This window comes from Triturus cristatus, chromosome 4_2 (genome assembly GCF_964204655.1).
Source record: "Triturus cristatus chromosome 4_2, aTriCri1.1, whole genome shotgun sequence".
Classification (NCBI taxonomy): Eukaryota; Metazoa; Chordata; class Amphibia; order Caudata; family Salamandridae; genus Triturus; species Triturus cristatus.
The window spans coordinates 967,303,983-967,322,571 of record NC_140586.1 but is presented as its reverse complement, the minus strand read 5'-3'; the positions used below and the strand labels follow the sequence as shown (position 1 = coordinate 967,322,571).

The 18,589-nt window shown below is 49.8% G+C and overlaps 1 protein-coding gene across 3 annotated transcripts in view; it reads left to right on the top strand.

The window, feature by feature from the left end:
• Positions 1-1,003: 1,003 nt before the first annotated feature.
• Positions 1,004-18,589, top strand: part of LOC146839166 (uncharacterized) — a 78,049-nt gene continuing 60,463 nt past the window's right edge. Inside the window, exon 1 of one of the 3 annotated variants that reach the window (XM_085603182.1) lies at positions 1,004-1,159. The gene's annotated coding sequence lies outside the window, so the exon portion shown is untranslated. Of the gene's footprint in view, positions 1,222-18,589 lie in introns of all 3 variants that reach the window. The other 2 variants (XM_085603181.1, XM_085603183.1) reach the window with 2 other exon arrangements.

Here is an 18,589-nt window from a genome sequence, read left to right as displayed (position 1 = left end):
ACCGCACGTGCACACACTGTCATAAGTACGAGCTCTGGTCCGCACGTGCACACACTGTCATTAGTACGAGCTCTGGTCCGCACGTGCACACTGTGAAATATAAGATCCTCTGTGTCCATCTATAATGTTTGTGTCTGAAGTGCACACTCGAATCTGCATATGCACACACCGCTTGACACAGGAATGCACAGGGTTAGACGCTACAGTTTAGGGAGAGTGGAGAGAAGACGCCAAATATACTACCAAAGAGATCAGTATTTTAAAAGCTTGCCGTTCCGGGCCGCAACAAACCAGCGCTTTCTGGTCCACCAGCCTGCACTAAAGCGCCTAGTGCGTGCTCTTTAGCGCCAGGAGCTGGGAGCTATACTGACTCCTCTTTCTCAGCGCTACACACGTGTCCTTCATTGAAGACAAGTGGCCACGGCGGTGATGCCTCGTACAGGGGGTTCTCACCCTGCCTGGAGGTAGCGCCTAGTCGTGTTTTCCTCTGCTTTGCAGTGTGTAGCGCTGCTTCGCTTTTACACACTGAAAACGAAACTAGAAGTAATTACAATAAAAATAAAAAGCAGACTCGAGTCACAGCAGACACATTCAGATCCGGGGCGGAGCTTCTCTCTAGTCTATCCTTCAGGCCGACCCCGAGGCGCTGTGTGACCCTCTGCAGTCATTTCTCCAGATGGTCTGGGCTCACGAGTCCAAGGGCGAGAAGGAGCGGGCAGGGAACTGTCCTGGGTCACCTGTCTAGAGAGGGATAATTGAGGGGGGGGTGGGGGGGTGAAGCATCACCAGATACAGGTCCTGGGGCTGAAAGATGCGAAATGGATCAGGACATTTCCGTCATTTCCCTTATTCTGAGGGATGAACACGTGCCTCGTATGTAGCGCCTCGTGTCTGGTGTGTGGTATTAAAGCGCCTCGGTCCAAGCCACAGTCCTGCCCCTGGCGCCTCTGGGCAGGTCCAGGGGAGCAGTGTCTCTCTTCGGGGCCTGTGCATAGCGCCCCGAGGCTCAGGGCGGAGTCAGAGGCGCTGTATGGGGTGGAATGAACTCTGGGCTCCTCTGTCCTTAATGAGAATCCTTCACCGAGAGCTCCTGTGAGAAGCACCGAGAGGCCTGTCCGGGGTGCAGAGGAGGAGAGGCCTGTCCAGGGGTGCGGAGGAGGTGAGGCCTGCCCAGGGGGCGCAGAGGAGATGAGGCCTGTCCAGAGGAGGGGTGCAGAGGAGGTGAGGCCTGTCCAGAGGGGTGCAGAGGAGGAGAGGCCTGTCCAGGGGTGCAGAGGAGGTGAGGCCTGTCAAGGGGTGCAGAGGAGATGAGGCCTGTCCAGGGTTGCAGAGGAGATGAGGCCTGTCCAGGGGTGCAGAGGAGGTGAGGCCTGACCAGGGGGTGCAGAGCAGGTGAGACCTGCAGAGGGGGTGAGGCGTGTCCAGGGGTGCAGAGGAGGCGAGGCCTGTCCAGGGGCTGCAAAGGAGGTGAGGGCTTTCCATGGGTGCAGAGGAGGTGAGGCCTGTCCTGAGGAGTGCAGAGGAGGTGAGGCCTGTCCAGGGTGCAGAGGAGGTGAGGCCTGTCCAGGGGTGCAAAGGAGGTGAGGCCTGTCCAGGGGTGCAGAGGAGGTGAGGCCTGTCCAGAGGGGTGCAGAGGAGGTCAGGCATGTCCAAGGGGTGCAGAGGAGGACAGGCATGTCCAAGGGGTACAGAGGAGGTGAGTCCTGTCCAGGGGGAGGAGAGGAGGTGCAGCCTGTCCAGGGGGAGGAGAGGAGGTGCAGCCTGTCCAGGGGTGCAGAGGAGGTGAGGCCTGTCCAGGGGGTGCAGAGGAGGTGAGGCATGTCCTGTCCAGGGGGTTAAGAGCAGGTGAGGCCCGTCCAGGGGTGCAGAGGAGGTGGTGCCTGTCCTGGGCTGGGGGTGCAGAGGAGGTGAGGCATATCCGGGAGGGTTGCAGAGGAGGTGAGGCCTGTCCGGGGGAATGCAGAGGAGGTGAGGCCTGTCCAGGGGTGCAGAAGAGGTGAGGCCTGTCCAGGGGTTGCAGAGGAGGTGAGGCCTGTCCAGGAGGGTACAGAGGAGGTGAGGCTTATCCAAAGGGTGCAAAGGAGGTGAGGCATGTCCTTTTCAGGGGGGGTTGCAAAGAAGGTGAGGCCTGTCCAGGGGGAGGAGAGGAGGTGAGGCCTGTCCAGGGGGAGCAGACGAGGTGAGGCCTGTAGAGGGGGAGCAGAGTAGGTAAAAAAAATAAAATGTAAATCCGCATTTGTAAAGTGCGAACTACTCACCCTTATGGGTCTCAAGGTGCTGGGGGCCGTTGTGGAAATTAAGTGAGCTTTTGCTCAGAGTCACACGGTGCTGAGCTGAGCTGCCGCCGGAGCCGGGGATCGAACCGTGAAACCTGTGCTCCGAAGTCAGCTGCCCTGGTTGCTACAACACACCTCTCCAGAGGAGGTGAGGCCTGTCCAGGGGTGCCGAGGTGATGAGACATGTCCTGTCCAGGGGCTTAAGAGCAGGTGAGGCCTGTCCAGGGGGGCAGAGGAGGTGGTGCCTGTCCTGGGCTGGGGGTGCAGAGGAGGTGAGGCATATCCGGGAGGAGTGAGGAGGAGGTGAAGCCTGTCCAGGGGGATGCAGAGTGGTTGAGGCTTATCCAGGAGGATGCAGAGGAGTGAAGGCCCCTCTTCTGCTGGGATGAAACCTGCCCTGTAGGGGTAGGAGGTGAGGCCTGTCCTGTGGGGTGCAGAGGAGGGGAGGTCTGTCCAGGGGGTTAGGTGTAGAGGCTTGTCCTGGCTTGTCCTCTTGGTATGAAGAGTGTGGACCGCCTCAGCCGCTGCTTTCACCGCCCAGAGATGCTCCTTTCCAGGCAATTTATTTTATTTTAAGAGCTCATAATCCGAGTTTTTGAAAAGTATCCGGCGTTACCAGAGAGCCCCAGATGGCTCATGACAAATGCTGGCATCTCCTCAATTCATGGAGTTTATTTTTTAAACCACTGTCTTTAGTGAAGTAACCAAGACTACCACTCCCAGAATGCACTTTCGTATTACATGAAAGGACAGGCATGAATATTCGGGGGATCACTCTGCAGAAATATTTGGTACCTCCCGGGGTATCGTGGCAGAGAAGGGTAGAGCAGTTCATGTGCAAGGACTTTCATTCTCAGCCTCTTTCTGCAGATTGTGGGTCCACTGAGATCTGGGGTAATATGAATCTCTTTCAAGGAGATTTCACACAGTTTTATCTGCTTCAGGAAAAAATGCAATGAAAAACAGGGGGAGCAAGTCCACCGCCCCAGACTCTGGTGTCCTTGGATCTCTGGACTGACTCTTCCCTGGTCCTGCAAGAGAGGACAAACCAGGTGTTTAGTCTAGCCTCTCAAAGGGATCGAGACGGGCTCAGCATCCTGGCCACCAGGCCCCGGCTCACGTCCTGGTCCACACAAGCCCCCGGCTCACGTCCTGGTCCCCACAAGGCCTCAGCTCACGTCCTGGTCCCCACAAGGCCTCAGCTCACGTCCTGGTCCCCACAAGGCCCCGGCTCACGTCTAGGTCCTCACCACGCCCCAGCTCACGTCCTGGTCCTCACACGGCCCTGGCTCACGTCCTGGTCCCCCAGGCCCCGGCTCACGTCCTGGTCCTCACAAGGCCCCGGCTCACGTCCTGGTCCACAAGGTCCCGTCTCCCATCCTGGTCCCCACCAGGCCCCAGCTCACGTACTGGTCCTCACAAGGCCCCGGCTCACGTCCTGGTCCTCACAAGGCCCCGGGTCACCTCCTTGTCCACCAGACCCCGGCTCACATCCTGGTCCACCAGGCACACGCTCACGTCCTGGTCCTCACCAGGCCCCGACTCATGCCCTGGTCCTCACAAGGCCCCGGCTCAAGTCCTGGTCCACCAGGCCCCGACTCACATCCTGGTCCTCGCAAGGCCCTGGCTCATGTCCTGGTCCTCACCAGTCCCAGCTCACTTCCTCGTCCTCACAAGGCCCCGGCTAATGTCCTGGTCCTCACAAGGCCCTGACTCATGTCCTGGTCCTCACCAGGCTCCGGCTCACGTCCTGGTCTTCACCAGGCTCCGGCTCATGTCCTGGTCCTCAGAAGGCCCGGCTCACGTCCTGGTCCACACAAGGCCCTGGCTCACGACCTGGTCCTCACAATGCCCCAGCTCATGTCCTGGTCCACCAGGCCCCAGCTCAAGTCCTGGTCCACCAGGCCCCGGCTCACGTCCTGGTCCACACAAGATCCCAGCTCACGTCCTGGTCCTCACAAGGCTCTGGCTCATGTTCTGGTCCTCACAAGGCCCCGGCTCACGTCCTGGTCCACCAGGCCCGGCTCACATCCTGGTCCTCACAGGGCCCCGGCTCACGTCCTGGTCCACACAAGGTCCCGGCTCATGTCCTGGTCCTCACAATGCTCCGGCTCACGCCCTGGTCCTCACCAGGCACCGGCTCACGTCCTGGTCCTCACCAGGCCCCTGCTGACATCCTGGTCCTCGCAAGGCCCCGGCTCACATCCTGGTCCTCACAAGGCCCCAGCTCACCTCCTGGTCCACACAAGGCCCCAGCTCACGTCCTGGTCCTCGCAAGGCCCCAGCTCACGTCCTGGTCCTCACAAGGCCCCGGCTCACCTCCTGGTCCACACAAGGCCCCGGCTCATGTCCTGGTCCTCACAAGGCCCCGGCTCACGTCCTGGTCCTCACAAGGCCCCGGCTCACCTCCTGGTCCACACAAGGCCCCGGCTCGCGTCCTGGTCCTCACAAGGCCCCGGCTCACCTCCTGGTCCACACAAGGCCCGGCTCATGTCCTGGTCCTCACTTGACTCCAGCTCACGTCCTGGTCCTCACAAGGCCCCGGCTCACGTCCTGGTCCTCAAAAGGCCCCGGCTCACGTCCTGGTCCTCACAAGCCCCGGCTCATGTCCTGATCCTCACAAAGCCCCAGCTCATGTCCTGGTCCTCACAAGGCTCTGGCTCACGTCCTGGTCCACCATGCCCCTGCTCACATCCTCGTCCTCACTAGAGTCCGGCTCACGTCCAGGTCCTCACCAGGCCAAGCCAAAGAGGGAGATCAATTGGTTGTTGGCCCACAGTGCCACCTCAACAGGAAGCACACATATGCAAATCAGCTTTAGACTCCTTCCAATAGGAGCAGTCCAGCCTGCAGAGCCAATCCAGATCCTTTGTGAACCGGAACACAGTCAACCCAAGACCGGTTTCAGCCTATCTGGGCCTTGACTGTAGGGTGCGGCTTCATTCCAGTGGTGCAGCGAGCAAGGGACCCACATCTGGGCCCTGACTGTAGGGTGCGGCTTGATTCCAGCGGTGCAGCGAGCACGGGACACCACATCTGGGAACACCTGGCGAATTTATGAATAAGCAAAATGATGGTTGGAATGTTTGAGTTCATCCCAGGCTCTGATAATTACTCTGGGACACATCCAAGCCCAACCTTCTTGTTCCTGCCCTCCGTTGCACCCCAGCGTGCAGCCAATCAGAGTGTTTTAGACAACATTACTTCCAGATGTCTGCTCCAGTAGTCACAACAGTTCTAACTTTAAGGATCGACGTGTCTCTCTGTTCCTGATGTTCACCAAAGTAACTGAGGCCACGGTGAACAAGCAGCTCACCAAATACCTTGAGTCCCACCAACTTCTGCACAAAGTCCATCCAGGGCTCCAACAGAGCTTTCTGCAGAGACCGTGCTAGCTAAAGCCAAGTGGGATATTGGAGACACTATGTATGGTGGTGGGGAGGTGGGGGCTCTGAGTTGATTAGATCTGTCAGCAGCCTTTGACACCATCTCCCACTCCACTTTACTACAGAGATTGCAGATGGTGGGACTGAGGAGAAAGTGCCTGCTTGGTTTGTCTCCTTTTTGAAAGATCTGATCCAAGTGGTGACATCAGCTAACTTCAGCCCCTCAGATGATCACCACAGGAGGCCCCCAGGGACTTGTTTTAAGCCACAATCTTTTCAATCTTTACATGGCCCACTTGGCCAGCCTGATCGAGTCATTCGATATCACCTCTACTCGATGATACACATATCATTAGATTAGAAGAAAATACGCCTAATCGAGTCATTCGATATCATATCTACTAGAATGTACACAAATCATTAGATTAGGATTAAATACAGATAAAATGCCCAGTAATTTCAGGAACTGCCGCCAGGAAGTCGCTGATTGGATGAGCTTAAACTCTCTGGCGCTAAACAGTGAAAAACATGGAAATAGTGGTGTTTGGGACCGGAGACTCATGGCACAAGGGTGGAGGCCGGTGTCTTTGGGAGATCTGTCCACCCCATTCCATCAGGTCAGCAAACTGGGAGTTTGGGTGGACTCGCATCTGTCCCTAAAAGGATACATTAAAATCACCTGCTCTACAGGCTCTGACTGCGGAAAGTTATCAGAAAAATACTTCTGTTCATCCCTGCTTCATCTAGGAGGGGCCTGGTACTGGTTCTGATCCTATCGAGAAGGGATTCCTGCATCTCTTTATACGTAGGCATATCTGAATATCGCCTTCATAGATTGTTGCTGCTACAAAAACCGCAGCTGGGCTGGTTCTGAGGTTAATAAAATCAAGGTCGATCTCCAACAAACTGGTCAAATTGCACCGGCTTCCTGTCCTGAAAAGATGTCAATATAAAGCACTTTATGTCATAAACGCTCTACAATCAAGGGTTTCATTGTTATATGTCCTCGCTTTTTGCCTGGTATCAGCTGGCCGAGGGGTGAGATCCCACCGTGCGTTGCTGCGTAAAGTCTCTAAGTTTAGGAAAGTCAGAATAGTTGGCTGCTCTCTGCCTGTGGTGGCTGCAGGTACCTGGAATGGAATGCCCTCCCACCTGCCCTGTGCGCCCAAGAAAACATGAGTTCTTTCAGGAAACAACTCAAAACCTTTACGTTCGTGTTCAGGGGATGTGTGATTTTGATACTTATGTGCTCTCACATCCGGTGATAAGCCATCGATCTCTGGGCAACAGATCGTTGCAGTTACAGACGCCCTAGGAGGAGGAAAGGCACCGGAATCTGAAGGTCTGGTGTAGAGTTTTACAAAGCTTAGAAACAAATACCGGTCCCACATCTGCTAGAGGTGTGTGCTGAGGCATTGGAGGGAGGTGTGTCGCTGCCGTCTATAAGTGACACAATCATATCAGTGCCCCCCAAGCATGGAAAAGACCCTGCTAAGTGTACCTCTTATCGCCCTCTGTCACTGCTTCACTGTGATTGTAAATTCCTGCCTGAGGTGATGCGACTCGGCTATCTCTCCTACTAGAGAAAATAGTCTCCCCGGTACAGTCGGGATTTGTCCCACACAAATCCACAGCGTTTCATCTACGGAAGGTATACGCAGTGCTGCATCGGCAAAACACACACATGAAGGCTGGTGATGCCGATAAGGGGTTTGACTCCCTGGAATAGCCTTTTATGATCGAGTTTAGTCGCCTTGGTATGTCAGGGAGTTTGAGATCACGTATGAAGCTGCTGGACACACATCCTATGGCCTGAGTTTAAGTAAATGGGCTCAACTCCGACGCCATTCAGATCGCCTGGGGCACGGGGCTGGGGCGCCCTCTGTCACCCGTTCTTTATACCAGGAATGAACCCTTAGGCCCGTGAACTTCAGAAGAGGCGTACCATAACCATACTGGGCTGACACCTTTTAAACACTGAAACCAAGAAGAAAACACATCTTCATATATTGACAGGTTTATAGTCACTGTGGCCAGGCCTGGGGGTGGGTTGAGAGTTGAGAAGGTCAGACGACGGAACTTCAGAGTTCAATTGTTCGGAATCTGGTCCGCTGTCCTCTGGAGATCTGGTCTTTATTGAAGATTAGAAAATAACATATCCTCTTGGAATCAAAAGTATCACCAAATAGGTATAGCCACCATTCCATCCACTCTACTCAATCACATCTACACAAGATCCGTTAATTATGCATATATACCACCAAGAAAGAAATTCCACATAATAGCTATGATATATATAAAAATACAACTCATGTTATTTTCTTTGTACGTAAAAAGGAGATTATATATGTGACTCCCTATAAACAGTTCTAATTTTAATCCCCCAGTACAAAATTTAATTTGGCGCACTAAAACACTTCAGATAAAAATACATGAGGAACTGGCATCGGTGTGGGTTTAATGTGCTGAGAAGTTTGCTACCAAACTTCCCAGGTTTCTGTGTAGCCATTATGGTGTTGTTGCACCGGCTTCCTGTCCTGAAAAGATGTCAATATAAAGCACTTTATGTCATAAACGCTCTACAATCAAGGGTTTCATTGTTATATGTCCTCGCTTTTTGCCTGGTATCAGCTGGCCGAGGGGTGAGATCCCACCGTGCGTTGCTGCGTAAAGTCTCTAAGTTTAGGAAAGTCAGAATAGTTGGCTGCTCTCTGCCTGTGGTGGCTGCAGGTACCTGGAATGGAATGCCCTCCCACCTGCCCTGTGCGCCCAAGAAAACATGAGTTCTTTCAGGAAACAACTCAAAACCTTTACGTTCGTGTTCAGGGGATGTGTGATTTTGATACTTATGTGCTCTCACATCCGGTGATAAGCCATCGATCTCTGGGCAACAGATCGTTGCAGTTACAGACGCCCTAGGAGGAGGAAAGGCACCGGAATCTGAAGGTCTGGTGTAGAGTTTTACAAAGCTTAGAAACAAATACCGGTCCCACATCTGCTAGAGGTGTGTGCTGAGGCATTGGAGGGAGGTGTGTCGCTGCCGTCTATAAGTGACACAATCATATCAGTGCCCCCCAAGCATGGAAAAGACCCTGCTAAGTGTACCTCTTATCGCCCTCTGTCACTGCTTCACTGTGATTGTAAATTCCTGCCTGAGGTGATGCGACTCGGCTATCTCTCCTACTAGAGAAAATAGTCTCCCCGGTACAGTCGGGATTTGTCCCACACAAATCCACAGCGTTTCATCTACGGAAGGTATACGCAGTGCTGCATCGGCAAAACACACACATGAAGGCTGGTGATGCCGATAAGGGGTTTGACTCCCTGGAATAGCCTTTTATGATCGAGTTTAGTCGCCTTGGTATGTCAGGGAGTTTGAGATCACGTATGAAGCTGCTGGACACACATCCTATGGCCTGAGTTTAAGTAAATGGGCTCAACTCCGACGCCATTCAGATCGCCTGGGGCACGGGGCTGGGGCGCCCTCTGTCACCCGTTCTTTATACCAGGAATGAACCCTTAGGCCCGTGAACTTCAGAAGAGGCGTACCATAACCATACTGGGCTGACACCTTTTAAACACTGAAACCAAGAAGAAAACACATCTTCATATATTGACAGGTTTATAGTCACTGTGGCCAGGCCTGGGGGTGGGTTGAGAGTTGAGAAGGTCAGACGACGGAACTTCAGAGTTCAATTGTTCGGAATCTGGTCCGCTGTCCTCTGGAGATCTGGTCTTTATTGAAGATTAGAAAATAACATATCCTCTTGGAATCAAAAGTATCACCAAATAGGTATAGCCACCATTCCATCCACTCTACTCAATCACATCTACACAAGATCCGTTAATTATGCATATATACCACCAAGAAAGAAATTCCACATAATAGCTATGATATATATAAAAATACAACTCATGTTATTTTCTTTGTACGTAAAAAGGAGATTATATATGTGACTCCCTATAAACAGTTCTAATTTTAATCCCCCAGTACAAAATTTAATTTGGCGCACTAAAACACTTCAGATAAAAATACATGAGGAACTGGCATCGGTGTGGGTTTAATGTGCTGAGAAGTTTGCTACCAAACTTCCCAGGTTTCTGTGTAGCCATTATGGTGTTGTGGCGTTCGTAATGACAAACTCCCAGCACCATATACTCTTAATGGCAGCACTGTACTTACAATGCACAAGAATGGACTTGGGCACTGTAGGGGTACAGGGCTCATTCACCTTTCCCCTCACCACTGGCATAGTGCACCCAGCTGGAGGGGTGGCTGATCTAGGCCAGGGCAGTGGGTTGTAGGCATGGCACACAGGGATGTGTGCCATGTCGACTCTTCACTTTGTTCTGCATCAAAACACGCAACCTACAAAGGCAGTGTGTATGTGTAGAGGTACAGGGCCTCTAAGGGTGGCACAATAAGTGCTGCAGCCCTTAGAGGTCTTCCCTGGTCACAGTACCATTTACCTGGGGCTGACCTGTGGCCAAAGATGCCCATTAGTTTTGGGGAAAAAACACAGGCCCTGGGAACCTGATTGGCTGGGTCCCAGGGCACATCAAGTCATAGTGCATCAGTGGTCTGGCAAAAAGTGGGGGGTTACTACAACATAAACCCACTTTCCTACAGGTAGTCTTTGAACAAATTGTGGATATGCATACCATGCGTTCTAACTTGTCATTTCCTGGTCTGTTTTCCAGAAGGGTCTCTCTTGGAGTCCACCAAGCACGTTTCATCGTATTTTTCAGCAATTTGTTTGGGTATCCGCCTTCCTTTAATTTGTGCACAAGAATTTCTGCATTCGTGAAATAATCACTTTTACCTGAGCAATTCTGTCTTATCCGGAGAAATTGGCCCTAAGGCAAAGTGTCACGTAAACTGCGTGGATGATGACTAGAATAATGTAGGGCATTGTTCCTAACCGTTGATTTGGTAAACAATGTATGGCCAAAGAACGCTACATCCAAAAATGTGATAGATGACTGTTACTGGACACACAGAATTGTATATCTACTGATCTGGCATTCAACCATTCAATAAACAAATTTAAGATCTCATCTTGTCCATCCCAAATACAGAAAATGTCATCAATAAACCAAAACCATTTTCGGATACGATGCGCAAATGGATTGTTGTCATAGATAAACTTCTCCTCAAATTTGGCCATGAATAACACGGCCAGCTCTGGGGCAAAGGGCCAACCCATCGCTGTCCCTTTGATTTCCTCTCCATGGGCAGCTCGCTGGTGTGACAGTGTCTCCATGAAGACACGGTGAGATGCCTGCCCCAGTAGTCATGGCGGAAGGTCGAGTAGTCGCGGTGGAAGGATCTCCTTCTTGGGTCTGAGGTGCAGGTGTTATCGCAGAAGTGCAACGACGATAGAGTCAGCAGTGGTTGTCTGCATCTTCCCCTCTGCGGTCTCCGAATCAGCTTTTTTTATTTAGCAGTTGACACTGGCAAGTGAGACGCGTCCTCTACACAGACGTACTCAGTCAGGGAGACTGGGGGACCCTGGACACTTAAATGTAAGTATAAAAATTTAGGAAAGTTGAAAATAGTCGTGGACCTAAACATTACATTTCATAAACATATACATGCAGCCTCTGTTCATCGGTATCAAAAATATTTTTTATTTATTATATTTATTACTACAAATAATTTTACATTAGAAGAGAAAACATATTGTCCTCTATGATCAATTTTGCACTGTGATGTGGCAATAAAAATTCATAAATCAGTTCTTATATTAGCCCACTGTCAAACACATAATTCACAGTGTCAATAACAGATGTTTCAATGGTTCAAAATTTATCAAGACATTTACATAGTCAACAAACAATCACTTCATTTTATATAGAGGACATTCATTTCTGGCATGGCTCTTGAAAATCTGTGTCCTACGTTCGTTTCGGCTGTACGCCTTAAGACCTATATCAATGTTACACAAAGGTCCTACTATATTTTTAAATACCTAGGGCACTTCACAGGACTTCTCGGCACTCTGCCACATTTCCTCTGTTCCTTCTGGGCCGTTCCTCACAACGGGCTCTGCTGCTGGTCCTCCTCAAAGGGCAGGCAGACTTCTTCCGGACAAGGCTCTCTCCTCTTCCCTCTCATCAAACAGGCAGCTCACAGGGCCACTGCCCGGGGCAATAGTTTCATCCCGGAAGACTTGCAGAAACCAGGCAATGTGCCCTCGCCTACGGGGGAGTCACTATCAGCGATACTTATCTTGAAACATCAGCTCTTTGTGTCGGGCTGTTAAGCAACTTGAGTTACACCAAAGACGATATGTTTGCGACCCACTTTTCTGTGTTATTTTCAGACCCTGAATGCTTATTCCCTGTCTGGGTTTACTGGTTTCCCTGGTTGCATTTCATCGTCCATTTTCTTCTGCAGCACAAACAAGGACTTTGTGCAGGGTGATTGCGCTCACGGCAGGTAGTGATGATGCTGCCTCCATGCGGGAATACTTACAACATGAACACAGTGAGTGTGAACCTTCTAAAAGGCGGTCCTGACTCCATCCCTCACCCTTGTGTCCAAAGTTACACTCTTCTCGTCTGGATTGCTGACAATGTTGCCCATCTTGTGCCATGTTAGATGATGGGCAATCGAACATGGATGTGACTGGTAACAACATACATACACATGTGTACACAATATAGAGCTCTGCTACCTTATATTATAAATACACGTCTCGAAATTCAAATGGGGATGCCCATGCGGGGTCAATTTTGGGCCCAGTCATGCAGTGCGCACGCAGTATCTTCGGCCTGCTGAGGCCAAAATAACATCAGGATACCAGAGTCACTTGCAGTTCCGTCTCTCAAGGCAAGGGTGCACGGGCCTTGGCCAAGGTGGGGGACAGGGTGACCCAGCAGGGCTCAGCCAGTCTATATTGTTGTCTTCCCCTAAAACAATTGGCCTCTGATATTTACATTTATTTATTTTAGCCTTCACTTGTAAAATCAGAATATACTGCAGCAGAACTTTGCGCTGTATGAGGGTTGTGCCAATCAGGTTAGAGTCGGAGGAATTGTAATATAATATACACATCTAAAATGAAGAGTAAATGCAATTTAAACTATTCTGTATGAAGTGGTCAATTGCTTAGTGTTATAATATCTGATGTCTTCGTCTCAAACTGGAGGGTCGCTACTGTGAATCCTGGTTGGTGCACTAGGGAATAGTGACTTGTACATTCACAGTGCTATGAAGCCCCTGCCTGTGAGAGACAGCACTTTGAATAGTAAAGCCAATAGTGTAAAGAAAGAATTAAACAACATATAAAATACGCTACACAAATAATAGGATGGGCTGTAGAGAGTATAAAATCAGTCGCGCATAATTTGCAAAAAGAGAGAACGTGTAAATGCTTACCGTGCTATCAGATGTTACATTTTTAGAAACCACAATCATACTGTAGCTAGTGTTAACCTTTTTTTTACGTTTCCATGAAAATACTGCTTTCCAGAAGTACTGGTAACACCCTCACAGTAATCTTAAAAAGAAGTACTCTTTGTCACTATGAACCTCCAGGTTTGTCGTGCCCTCGGGTGGTCTGCTCCATTGCCCGGACTCATCTAGTGCAGCTCGGTGATGCCAGCACAACTAGAACAGCCTGGCAGGGCGTACACATCTCAGCTATAAAAGTCCTTCTTGTTTGGTGCTGGGTGGCAGGAGCTACCGGGCAGCAAGGATCCCGTAGTGTGTGTCCACATGCCAGTTTGTGGATCGTGTTCGCAACTCAACCAAACCATATCAGCATGCTACGAATCTTTGCCGCACCACACAAGCAAACTGACCCAGGAGTTACACATTAGCCATGGCAGCTCCGGGCCATTGCTTACATTGATGGCCCCGCCCAGGTCTCTGGCCCTCTGGACAGTTATCTTAACAGACTACATGCCCTTTTGAGAAGCTGGTAACCCCAGTGCTTCTTCGAACAGTTCTTTTATCGTGGCGCTCCATTTTTAAGTGACCAACTCTCACCCCAATGGCCTCCTCAACATGGTGCAATGTTTGGGTGACGTTCGTTCCGCGAAGTCCTGAAGCGTACATAAAGCACAAGCCCGAAACCCAATGACCTTTATCTTCCAGGATCAACAACTAACGAGAAGAACAAATGCAGAACTCAAATGTTTTGATAGACCAATGTCATAGTGTAAGAAAGTGGCTCTGTATATACTGAACCAAAGTAAGGTTCAGTGTGCACAGAGTCCACAGTCCCCAGAGGTTTGGCAGGGTCTAAAGTTAGATATAACCTTACTCTCTAAAGTGGTAGCTTGGTCGAGCACTAAGGCAGTATCAGAGGACAGTGGTAAGCATTTGGTGTACACACTCAGTCAGCAAATGGTCTCACACACTCAAGAACCGAACTCTAGGCCAATTGTTTTGTATATAAAAATATATTGTTACTTTATTTTAGAACCACAAGTATGTATCATAAATACTTTCTCAGAATGAGATGATGCAATTGAATACTTTCAAATAGCAGTTGACTTATAAGTGCAATCCATACAGTTGTTGCAATAGGCAACACAAGTTAAACACAAAATAACATTGAGCTCAATAGTAAGTTTTAAGTAAATGAAATAAAATCACTTTACGAATGTTTTTCTTACTCAGGGCTGGATCCTGGATTCAGCCCTGGTGCATTTCCTGTAAACTGTGAAAAGAAACTGTTTTTTTGTTACACAGACGATTTTTAAGGAATATTTGTAAGTTTAGAAAATCGACAGAAGAATTCTGGCAAAAACTAGGCAATGTTATCCTATGGGAGGAAATTGAGTTATCGGAAAATCACAGTTGTAAGTATTTTGTAAGGTCAGTGCTGGGCACAAAGATCCAGCACTGGGATCTCTCCTGGTTACAGGTGAGTAATTTTGTTTTCGTTGTTCGTAGGATTTTTAAAGAATATTTCAAAGTTTTAGAACTCGATACAAGAAATTTCAAGTGAAAACCAGTCAATGTTACCCTATGGAGAAAATGTGAGTTATCGGCTTTTGGATAAGTACTCGACTGGCAGAGTTAAGGTTCTGGGGTTAGACTCAGGGGTCTCCCAGGGTCAGGTAGGTACAGTTGTTACACCCTCAGTGGCACAGGGGCAGACGGGTGCAGAGAGAGTAGGTCCAATGTTAGCCTATGGTGGGCAGGGGGCCTTTGGTTGGTGGCTGCTAGCAGGCAGACCACGCGGCTGTGGGAGCTGAGCTCCTGATCACTTACACAGGGCAAGTGGGGAATTAGCTCAAACAAAAGCTGCACTTCCAGTGGCACTCGGGCGGCTGGGTGCAGAGTGCTTTTGGGCCTTCGGGCGCCCAATGTAATTCAATGGGAAAGCTGGTTGACGAACAAAGGCTGCAAGCTCGGGAACGGAGATTCTTCAGGTGTGACCACCAATTAAAGAGGTAAGTTGGGAAGCTGTAGTTTGGGTAGGCACCCCAGAGGAGGGCACAGGGGGCCGCCGGGTGCAGGGGTGTCTTTTGGTGTTGGGAAATATTACCCACAGCTGGTCACGGTTTGAGGGGTCCCTGGTTGTAAGTCAGCAGGCGTCGTCAGGGTCATCGAGGAGGGTCCTTGGGTTCTGGATTCGTGGTCACAGTCACTGGGGGGACATCCTCGTGGTCTTGGTTCACCCAGGCACAGGCCTGGCTTGGTGGGTGCAGAGTGTGCTGGATTTGCGGTTCCTGTCTGGCACTAGGGGTGTTGCTTGTTTGAGCAGTACCACTGCTCGTGGGAGCCCTGGGGTTGGATGAGCAAGGCAGTCAGGTCCTCCGGGGTTTTTGAGGTTGCTGATCACAAGAGACGCCGGGATTCAGCAGGAGCAGGTTCAAGGATCGACAGGCCGTTAGGGCTGGAGCCAAGTCAGTTGGTGTCGTCCTTTTGTTAGCAGCTGCACGGCAGGTCTTCTTTCTTCTTCTTCTGGTTTCTTGTTTCGGGATCGGGATCTGAGGAAGGAAGGTTCAGGGTGCTGCTAAATACTAAATTTAGGGGTGTTACCCCCTATCCTGCCTTTCTCCATTGGAAGGGGGGCAGGAGCCTAGTCCTGATTGGGTAGGGATCCCCATCCATCAGATGGCGGCTGCCCGGAGTTGTGCTTCACCTCGCCTCCCCCACCTGAGGGGTGGGGTTGGCAGAGACTGGCCCACCCCCTTCTCTCACTTAGGTTTTCCCGCCGTTCTTCCCACCAGAGTGGGGGCCAGAACCGGTGGGGACCAGTTGCTGAATACAGCAAGTGGCCTGGAGAAGCTCACAAAGGCGGCATGCCTTTGAAACTTCCCCTGCCCGTCCTGGGGGAGGAGACCTAGCACCTCGTTCCAGGATGTGTATTGTTGCAGGCCCAAGAGAGCGGGTGGCTCTCTACCCAGGAGTCCAGCAACATGTCTGCTGGGTGGCAGCCTAGGCAGCCTCTTAGTTCAGACATGGGATGTGGGTTGGTTTCAGGGGGCAATTCTAAGTTGCCCTCTGTCGTTCATTTTACATTAAATCCCACACTGGGATCAGTGCGGGTTTAATGTGGTGAGAAGTTTGATACCAAACTTCTCAGTCTTCAGTGTAGCCATTATGGTGCTGTGGAGTTTGTGATGACAACCTCCCAGTGTAGGATGGATTAAGCCACGCCCTATTTACAACACTAAGTTAGCATAAACAAGATGATTGTTAGCAAGCCAGCTTGTTGTTTCTGCTGCGCTGCACACGACACTGTTGTTATGTGTTATTCATTTTAGAAATGCTGACTCCACTTTGCCTTACAGGATAACAAACTGTTGTTTCACATTCTTAACCGTGAAATGTGCCCTTGGTCTGTACATCATGTAAAGAACGAGTCTGGGTCACTAGAAGGTACAGAATGTTGTGATTAGATTGATCGTACCACTTCTTAGACATATCATACATGCAGCTGCCAATATCTGAAGGACAAGCGTCTTTAATATTGCAGAACAGTTTGGGTTTGCAGGCATTCGAACAGAAGAGCTGATGCATGAGAGAGCTAGCTCATCCTTTGATGTGATTCTACTAAGCTGATCTATACGGTATGGGGTCCCCCCTGTTAACCTAAGAGACCTTCAAATAGTCTAATAATAATAATGTATTAGATTCTAGAGAAAGGAGTGTGGCTGTATACCACTGTCATTATTAGTATGATTGCTCCTTTCATTCTGTATGGTATTATAATAATGCTTATGGTTCTGATCTGTACCGTTAGTCTGCTAGTGTTAGCCAAAGTACTGCATCTTAGGACGCGAGGTTTATAAAATAAACTCTTTAAACTTTACCGTGTCTGTATTATCATGTTGTGGACTAACAAATAGATACGAACAGGTATTTCGGATTCCCACCACTCCTGAGAAATATCTAAGTCGCTTGTTCTGGTTTGTCTATACATTGGGACCGCCTAGCTAGATCTAGGCTAACGAATGGGATACTAAGCTAGTCGGATAAGGGGTTCTGGGTTCTGAGGGGAGTTTTCTGGTACACCACAATTCTCTGAGGTCCTGGTCTCCTGCGCATAGTTCTGTGGATAAGCAGAATCCCTGCAACACCAGCACCATATACTCTTAATGGCATCACTGCACTTACAGTGCCCAGGAATGGCCCTGGGTACTGTAGGGGCACAGGGCTCATGCACCTGTGCCCACACCACTGGCATAGTGCACCCAGCTAGAGGGGTGACTGAAGTATGCCAGGGCAGTGTGTTTGTGGGCATGGCACACAGGGATGTGTGCCATGTCGACTCTCTGTTTAGTTCTGCACCAAGACACTCAGCCTGCAAAGGCAGTGTGTGTGTGTCAGGGTACAGGGCCCCTAAGGGTGGCACAATAAGTGCTGCAGCCCTAATGGGTCTTCCCTGGTCACAGTGCCCTGGGAACCTGTGGTACCATTTACCAGGGGCTGACCTATGGCCAGAGATGCCAATTTGGTTTTGTTTTTGGGAAAGTACACAGGCCCTGGGAGCCTGATTGGCAGGGACCCAGGGCACATCAAGTCAAAGTGCATCAGAAATCTAGCAAAAAGGGCCGGGGGTACTGCAACAGAATCCCACTTTCTCACACATAGTCACAGTTTGATGCGCTGTAGTCGTTCACCGTATTAGCAGGTCTTTTGGAGTTAGGCGCTTCTACCTGGAGACGGTTGTTATGTGGTCCCTATTAATAAGGGTTTATTGTTCTCCATTGTGGTTACACGGTCTACCTTGATACTTCTGCTTTTCCTTAACCTTTGTGTTGTTCTAAAAGTACCAGTAACCTTTATAAGACAAGTTGTTAAGCTTTATAATGTTGTCTATCAGTTGTCGCTTTATCCCCTTCTTGTAAAATATGCAAGCCAGACTTGAAATAAGTACATCTTGCTGTAAGAATAGCTATTGTTGCTGGTGATTTATTTTATTGCAGCACAGTAATGCCTCTATTCTAAATCGAATATTGATATTCGAATAGTATTGATTTCATTCCAGAGTGTCTTTTGCACTGTTAGAATTGGGGATCTCTGGTTGGCACAGGTAGGTACTTGTGACAAGCAGGGACCCTCTCCTCTAGTCAGGGTAAGGGGTTACACTCCTAAAATAACCCCTGCTCACCCTCTAGGTAGCTTGGCGCGAGCAGACAAGGCTTATCTCAGAGCGTTATAGGTTAAGCATTTGTGACCACATACAGTAACCCAGTGACAACACCACAAATGGACACCACACTAGATTTATATAAAAAATAGTGATCTTTTATATAAAGACTTAGCACAAGACCAAATAACGACAAAAATGACATACACAGTTCAAGAATATGATTTTAGAAAGAGTTCTTAGGTCAGCGACAAATTCATTCACCTTAGCGTCCGTTTTAACCAACAGTACCTTATGATGCGATAAAAAGTTCCTAGCGGCACTTCAGCGTTGAAAATCAAGGTGTAGCTTATCCGGTGGAAATTTA